The following is an 8,955-nucleotide window of genomic DNA, read 5'->3' on the forward strand; positions in this document are numbered from 1 at the left end:
CTCCGGGTCTGAGGGACATACATCACGCTTCAGCAGTTGACAGAACCAGACACGTTTTCATGGACACAGTTAATCAACTTTCTCTCCCTGTGGGTGGCCATGCCCTAACCACAGGGGAATATTGCATACACAGTTCTTGCCCTCCATTCATTTGCATGTTCACTGAATACGTAGCTGTTGAAAACCTACCATGGGCAAAGCCCTGTACTAATATAGGAGATCTAGTGGTGGACTCAATTTGATTGGTCCCTGCTCTGATGGCGCTTACATTGTAGCTCTTATCCTGTCAGTATCCTGGGCTTTTGATATAACATCAGCCACACTTGAACAATAATGTTCAACAGGAAGTTTACATGTGAAGGGGACAGCAGTTGCTGATTGAGCTATTAAGCAAAACACAAACTTAACTCATTGTTTTAAAACAATTAAAAACACTGTCTTTATTGCTAGTGAATTAACGATAGCATAGGTGGCTCTCATTATACAAATGATGAGCAAAATGAGACAGAGCTGATTAAACACTAGAACAATAAGCCCATTTATTCAAAATGGTGGTAGAGATCATAGAAGAGAAACAGATAGTTGACATCCCCTGAGCACTCACCATGTGAGAGCTCTGAGGGTTTCACGGGCATGAACTTCATGAATCTTATAATCACTGGTTCTTTTCTAATCATCCAAATTCTATGTGGGGTGTGGGCGGCAGACACTCAGGCACTAGGGGGATCACCCAGTAAATGGAGAAGTTAGGCTCTTGAATCAAGAAATCTTAGACATTACTTTGATGTTACCAATGTAACATAAACAACAGTAGAACTAGATTCAGAAAGGTCAACTCTGAAGAAGGCAGAAGCAAAGATCATAGATCAACTGTGTTGGAAAATAGTTGTGTTTTGTTAATACACATACATGAATCAGCAGCACTCCATTCAGTTACCTGCATCCAAATGACGCAAATGTGCCACCTATAAGTGAGCCTGTCACATGCTTTTAACTAGGACCAGTCCAGACAGAGATCTTATACTTCCTTGGATCCCCAGTAGACTCTCAAAAGAGGCCGGAGATTCCTCCTCCCTGGATAATCCTGGAAAATCTAGCTTTTTGCAGCCTGTAGAGGAGATGGGAAAATAACATGTGAAGCTTCTGTGACCATTCACCTGCTACATCATCAAAGGAGACAATCTATGATTCAGAAAACTGGATTTCTGTCTTTCCCTTCCCATTTTACTTAGTACCTTTGGCCTTTCTGAAATTATTCCTAAAATGTTGTTTCTTTCTTGGCAAAGAATTTCAAACTAAACTATTTTTGTATATGATTTCTTTCCTCTCAGAAATCACTTGACATATTGATGTATGTTTTCTTGAATCACAAATTAGATTGAGGAGGAAGTTGTTTGACATTTGGTTGTATAATGCTATATAAAGAATGTCAGGCAGCTCCCATCATGGCACAGGCTAATCACGGAAAATGGAGTCACATTTCCAGAATCAAAATTAAAAATCATTTACTATTTACTTTGAACTGATTCTTTGGGTTATCTAGTTATATTCAGACAGTAGCTTATTCCTTCCATGTGTTTTGGAGATATAGCTGTGCCTGAAGGTAAAAATCAGAAAGTGGAGAGACCTATCATAAAGGTTGTCTTTAGAAATCCTTCTTGGTAGCTCAGTATTGGACGGGAGGGCACAGTGTGTGGGTGGAATGTATATGGGTATTTATATGGGTATGGTGTGCCAGAGTCACGGTATGTTTCAGACTGTGGGAGAAGAGGTGATGGAAAATCAGGATAGGAGTTGAGCTTGTTAGAAATCTGGAGCCTCTATGAAGATGCAGAATTTTAAGTTGGGGAACCAAAAGGTTCAGACTCTGTTTAATAAACATACGCAGAGAAAGCTCATTAGAATCAGGAAATCTTATAAAGTGTGAACCTTCTCCTACTGCCAGCTTTTTTATGTGCAACTCCAGGCAGTAGTATCTTCTGACAGATGATTCTTCTAAGAAAAATAATGGCTGACCTGATTTGATCAGTGTACATTGCATGCATTCACTGAAATATGAAACTGTGCTCCATAAATATGTAAATTATTAAGTTCCATCACAAATATTTTTTAGTGTTTAAAGAGATGAAAATGCTAACTAATGTGGTTTTGTTATCACACTAAAAATACACAAAATTATCACAACATGCTCCATAAATATGTACAACTGAAGTGAAAAAAAATCAATGAAAAGAAGCCAGGATTAAGTATGTCATTTGGTTGTCGTTGATTCATATCTACTGAATATTGAGCCTTCATTTAGGGTCACCTCCCTTTAGGTGGCAAGTGATGATACTGCCTTCATATGAGCCTTGGTTGGAATGACCTGGCTCCAACTGCCAATAGAAAGTCCAGAGCCATTCATTTCCTACTCACTTTAGTAAATGTAAAACAAGAACTCTTTATTGAAACAGATACACATAATGACATTCACTCATTGTGCTAAAAAGTGACTGTAACGTGCAAGATTTGCTGAAATACTCAGCCAAGTACCTATTTCTTTGTGTTTCAATGCCCATTCAAATTCTAAGTTTTTACAAGCGCTCAATTAGAAGCTGCTATTGTAAGTCTTGACTTCTTTTAGAGTCCAAAGTCCCGTCCATATGGTCTAGGGCATTGAACCAGCTTGGCAGAAGCTACTCTGAACATCTGTCAAGCATTAAGTGGTTCCTTCCAGCCCCAAATCCATCTTCCCACTCAGCTTTGCAATGCTTTCAGACACTCTGGGCATGGCATTTCTGTGTTGGAGGCTTCCTGGTGGGCTTGACATTGAGACAGCCCTAGCGGGAGACGGGAGGCTTGATGCTCACTGTGACCTGTCCCTGTTTGCTTGAGGTTTCTATAAGCATCACCCCAGCAAGGCATCTTCCTCCCTGGCACCTGAGGCTCTGTCCCACAGCATCAGTTGAATCCAGCCTGCAGTCTCCCCCACACGTGTAGAACCAGCCTCCTCAGGTCCTCTCAGAGACAGCACCTCAGGACAGCGCCCCCTACTCGCCGCTTCAGCTCTGCATGCCCCTCTTTAAAGTTTCCAGGTTTTTCCCTGAGTTCTCTTGGTTTCCTCAGCTGTAGGGATCACAGATGCATTGCACAGTTGTTACCACAATAATACTTTTCAGTTACCAAACTAACAATTTTTTATATTGAATTTCCTCTCAAATAACTGGTGTGGTTCTGCCTCCTGGCAGATCCCTGACTGATCTAACTCAATGAGTTATGAACTCATTACTGGGGACTCCCTCCTTCAAAGGTAGCCATCAAAGGCCACCCTTTATCCTAAGTTAAGTCATATTTTTAAACAGTTAAAACAAAGGAACAAAAATTCCCAAGATTTTCATAAACACCAGTGCCCGCACCACAACAACAAAACTTGGCTGTTCCCTTACTGAGAATGTAAGAAATAAAATTTAGGGAGTACTTACCACTTGTAAGATACTATACCTGCATCATAAGCTCTAAAATGATTCTGTAGGTTAGTTTTCCCTTATAGATAAGGGAATGGAAACTCAGAAAGGATTGTAGTTAGCCCAGGGTCATATAATCAGTAAGTGCCAGACCTGAGTCTTTAGTGTAACTTGAACCCAAAGTCCTATCACGTTCTCGTGCAAGCTGTGTAGCATGGATCCATTCCTTGTCAGATGAAAGAGAATGAATGAATTCCAAGTGAATCCTGATGCTATGGTCTAGAACATAGAAAACTGGATATTAAAATGAATAAAGCATAATTCTTTGCCTTCAGGAAGATTTTTATGTAGTGGAAAAGACAAGATAATTATCATGTAGTTTTAATTAGTGCAATACAGAGAGTTGAATACATTATAATGAGATAAGGACTGTTATTGTGATTGATATTATGGATAATGATCCTTAGATCAATAAATCATTACTAGGGTTTCTTTAGCTGTCAGTAATGGACTCTGCTGTGGAATATCAAGAATGGAGGGCCGGCGCCACGGCTCAATAGGCTAATCCTCCGCCTAACGGCGCCGGCACACTGGGTTCTAGTCCTGGTTGGGGCGCCGGATTCTGTCCCGGTTGCCCCTCTTCCAGGCCAGCTCTCTGCTGTGGCCAGGGAGTGCAGTGGAGGATGGCCCAGGTGCTTGGGCCATGCACCCCATGGGAGACCAGGAAAAGCACCTGGCTCCTGGCTCCTGCCATCGGATCAGCGCAGTGTGCCGGCCGCAGCGCGCTGGCCGCGGCGGCCATTGGAGGGTGAACCAACGGCAAAGGAAGACCTTTCTCTCTGTCTCTCTCTCTCACTGTCCACTCTGCCTGTCAAAAAATTAAAAAAAAAGAATGGAGAGAGAGAGAGAGAGAGAGAGAGAGAAAGCAAAAGAGAGAGCGCTCCCATACGTTGGTGCACTCCCCCAAATACTTCCAACATCATTGGCTGGACCAGGTCAAAGCCAGGAGCTGAGAACTTAATCCAGGTCTCCCATGTGGATGGCAGTGACCCAAGTACTCGATCACCTGCTGCTTGTAAGGGTGTTCATTAGCAGATAGCAGAGCCAACACTTGAACTCAGGCACTCCGATATGGGATGTGGGTATCCCAAGCAGCATCTTAACTGTTAGGCCAAACGTCAGTCTCTAGAGCGTATATTTAAACTCATGTCTGGACTAAGGACATACCCATGGGCATGGAGGCATGGGTTAGACTGAGAGAACTTTAGGAAGTGAGTAAACATCCTTGATGCTTCTGGTTCTCCTTAATGTGAAATGAGATAGAAGATATCATTAACCAACCACTAGGTGCCTCATCTGTGTCTTGGACATGTTGTTGGCACTTACACATTGTGTTTCTCACAAAGAAAGGAGATAAGCACTCCTTTAGGTAAGAAAACCAGATTCATCCTCTCTTGACTTGTGTTACCATATCCTGAGAGGACAGCTCTATCCTGCTCTTCAGTACATTTTTAGCAACTGGCACAATACTGACCAGCCTGTGATTAAGCGCCACCCTTACTCAGGGCCTTCATGAGCACTCTTAGAATCCAAACATTGCTGCAAGATGTGTTCTTGTGCTTCTCATCACGTCATCTTGGGTCTACACAGAGTTCAACTGAAAGAAGCGGCTGTGAGCCACCATAAAAGTAGCCTTAATAAAAAAAAAAATAGGGCTCCTGAGACAAACCGTTCCAGAGACGGCCTTGGGAAATGGGGAGTAAACCGGTTCACAGAGAAAGCAGTTAGCTACTAACCAGAGATACGGGCAACAGAACATCCTGCTATGTAGATAAGCCCCCTCCCCTGTGCTTGTTCAAGCTTAACCAAAAAAAAAAAAACCCGCGAGGCATGTAGGGCACGTAGCCACCCCTTTCTGCTCTTCAATGACCCCCTCCCCTTATCCAAGCTTCCGTTTCTCCTCCTCCTCGACAACCTCCTCCCCTTGTAGTTGCCCAATAAACCTACGCCACCCTATGGTATGTTAATTTTGTGGTTTTGCCCCTTAAAAGCTGTGTGAGATAGCTGCTCGGGGCTCCTCTCACTTGCTCGCTGCTTGCAGCAGTAGAGGGCCCATTTGCGCAAATGAAATAAAATTACCTCCTGTTCTATTGCATCGTCTGGTCTGGAGTCTGTGTTTCTGGGGTCGTCACAAGAGGACACCGCTTTTGGGGTCCTACACAACTAAGATGGGCATTCAGAAACACTCGATTTTGCAGTCTGCTTCTTTTCTTCCTTTCTTATTCCTTTGCCCAACCCCCAGGGTCCCAGCTCCACCTGTTGCAGTTCTCTGGACAAAGGTTGCTTTATCCTGGATGGTAGTGGTCAGTCCTTATGTTCTGCTGGTAATGCACTGACAATACCAACATACTTCTTATACTGACTACCCTCAGAGCAAAATGATGGTGTTGATGCTGAATGAGTCCCTTCCCATCAGAAAGGAGAATAGGAAGGAAAAAAGAGGGGAAGTGCTGAAACTCCTCTACAGAGGCACTCTGGGCTCTCTGGGTACGGCAGCCATGGAGTTAGGTCTTCTGTACAAGTAGACTGTGCACTGCCTTGGACCTCTTCCATCAAAATTGACCCTTACCATTCTTCTTATCTTCCTCTTCCCCACAACCAGTATAAGAGAGCACTCCAAAAAGCTCATGGGACTGGAATTAAAAGATAATGAACATTGCTTCTCGGCCTTTTGGCTAAGATCAAGTGTAAAAGATAATGCACAGGCCAGCACCGCGGCTCACTAGGCTAATCCTCCGCCTGCGGCGCCGGCACACCAGGTTCTAGTCCCGGTCAGGGCGCCGGATTCTGTCCCGGTTGCCCCTCTTCCAGGCCAGCTCTCTGCTGTGGCCCGGGAGTGCAGTGGAGGATGGCCCAGGTGCTTGGGCCCTGCACCCCATGGGAGACCAGGATAAGTACTTAGCTCCTGCCATCGGATCAGCGCGGTGCACCGGCCACAGCGCACTGGCCACGGCGGCCATTGGAGGGTGAACCAACGGCAAAGGAAAACCTTTCTCTCTGTCTCTCTCTCTCTCTCTCTCACTGTCCACTCTGCCTGTAAAAAAAAAAAAAAAAAAAAAAAAAAGATAATGCACATTTTCCATGAACTTTCTGAAGACCATTCTTATATTGTGCCTTCTAGAAGCTGAACAATGGCCTGCTTTTAAGTTTCTTGATCTGTGAAATAATAGGAAGTAACCCATCCTCATGTCCATGAGCCTTCCTCTTATGTCAGGCTCTGTGCTGAGTTCTGGAGATACAAGTCACACAAACACAATTAGTTCCACTCAAGGATCAAATGATTGCTGAAAAGAGACCCACTCAAACAGACTCAGCTAAAGGATTTCATGTAAGTTGCCTGCCACCTGCTCTAATCAGCTGTGGCCAGGCTAGAGGAGGTAGTGGGAGCCCACAGTCACACGATAGACTCCCCTGCCTCTTTGTTAGAGGCTGCAGACAGGATAATTGTCTTAGGAGCAGTAGTAAGCAGGCAATGATTAGTGTCTCTAATACACTGTCCTTAGCCCTCAAGGTGCTCTAAGTTAGAGCTAGACAGCTAAACTGACAATAACAAGATCTGGTAAGTACGATGGCAGAGGTAAGTGCAGGTGTCACAAGGTCACAAAGGAGACACACCCAAGTCAGATAGAGGGATAAAGGAAAGCTTTCTGAGAAAGCAAACCCTGAGCTGCATCTTGAGGCATGCTCACAACAACCGCATCAGAAGGATCAAACTGAAAACATGCAGGCCACCAGGTGTGGGTGAGCTACAGGAGACAGGAACCCTCATGCACTGCTGTTGTGAATAGTGATACTGCTATTCCGATAGCATTTAGTAAATTCAAATATAGTTATGCCTGGGCCAGCGCCATGGCTCACTTGGTTAATCCTCCACCTGCGGCACCAGCATCCCATGTGGGCGCCGGGTTCTAGTCCTGGTTGCTCCTCTTCCAGTCCAGCTCTCTGCTGTGGCCTGGAAGGGCAGTGGAGGATGGCTCAGGTGCTTGGGCGCCTGCACCCTCATGGGAGACCAGGAAAAGCACCTGGCTCCTGGCTTTGGATCATCACAGAGCTGGCCGTAGTGGCCATTTGGGGGGTGAACCAACGGAAGGAAGACCTTTCTCTCTGTCTGTCTGTCTCTCACTGTCTAACTCTATCTGTCAAATAAAAATAAATAAATACATTAATTAATTAAAAAACAAATACAGTTATGCCTGTAACCAAGCTACTCCATTCTCAGGAAGGCACATTAGAGGAATGTATGCCAAATAAGTACAAAATGGTGGGTGCACATTGTAGAATTTTATGTAAAGGACACAACAAGTGAAATAACAGACAGTCCTTACTTAGAATATTCGACTAACATTCAACTTTACAGTGCCGCCAAAGTGATCTGCCTTCAGTAGAAGCCACACTTTGAATTTTGATTGCTGATGTTTCTTCAGGTAGAACCACACTCTGCACGTGCTGGGCAGCAGCAGAGAGTGACAGACCTCAGCCAGGCAGTGTGCTCACGGAGGGCACAATACTCTGCATTGTGCTGTGTGGCTAAACCACAGTTGGGAAATTACGTGGATTAAATGCATTTTTAAAAGTATTTATTTATGTATTTGAAAGTCAGAGTTACACAGAGAGAGAAGGAGAGGCAGAGAAAGAGAGAGAGAGAGAGATCTTCCATTTGCTGGTTCACTCCCCATTTGGCTGCAATGGCCGGAGCTGCGCCAATCCAAACCAGGAACCAGGAGCTTCTTCCAGGTCTCCCACGTGGGTGCAGGGGCCCAAGGACTTGGACCATCTTCTACTGCTTTCCCAGGCCACAGCAGAGAGCTGGATCAGAAGTGGAGCAGCCAGGGCTCAAACTGGCACCCATATGGGATGCCAGCACTGCAGGCAATGGCTTTACCTGCTATGCCACAGCGCTGGCCCTGAAATGCATTTTTCATTTACAATTTTTTTCAACTTACAATGAGTTTATTGGGATATACGTCAAGGAACAACTGTACATGTGGCAAAAGGAAAAGAGTTCAGAATGGTATTGAACGAGAAAAGAAAGAAACAAAACGAAAATGATAATACTTCTGCTTCCAAGTACTGAATTTATTTTCCCACCGTAAATAACCGGGAAGTCGGACAAAAACAAGAAAGACAGTCCTTAAGATAGTGGACACCAAGCAACAAGGCCCAGGATCCCTGAAAGACAGAGGAAAAATGGGGTGAAGTCCATGATTCCCTCAGATTACTACCTGAAGAGAATTTCCAGGTCAAACTGCGGAGTGAAAATTCAAGTGGAGCCCTGCAGTTTCCAGTTTCAGCGGATGCCCGAAACCCACACACAGCATGTTTTTCCTACACATACATTCACAACTTTTACCATTTTCCATCTTAACAAAGCACTTGCATGCACTATAGCTATAATCGTTGCAGTGTGAAGTTAACAGCAAACCCAACAAGAGTCATTTTTCTTTTTCACAAT

This window comes from Oryctolagus cuniculus, chromosome 2, assembly GCF_051225735.1.
Source record: "Oryctolagus cuniculus isolate XC-2025 breed Fujian yellow rabbit chromosome 2, ASM5122573v1, whole genome shotgun sequence".
NCBI classification, from domain to species: Eukaryota; Metazoa; Chordata; class Mammalia; order Lagomorpha; family Leporidae; genus Oryctolagus; species Oryctolagus cuniculus.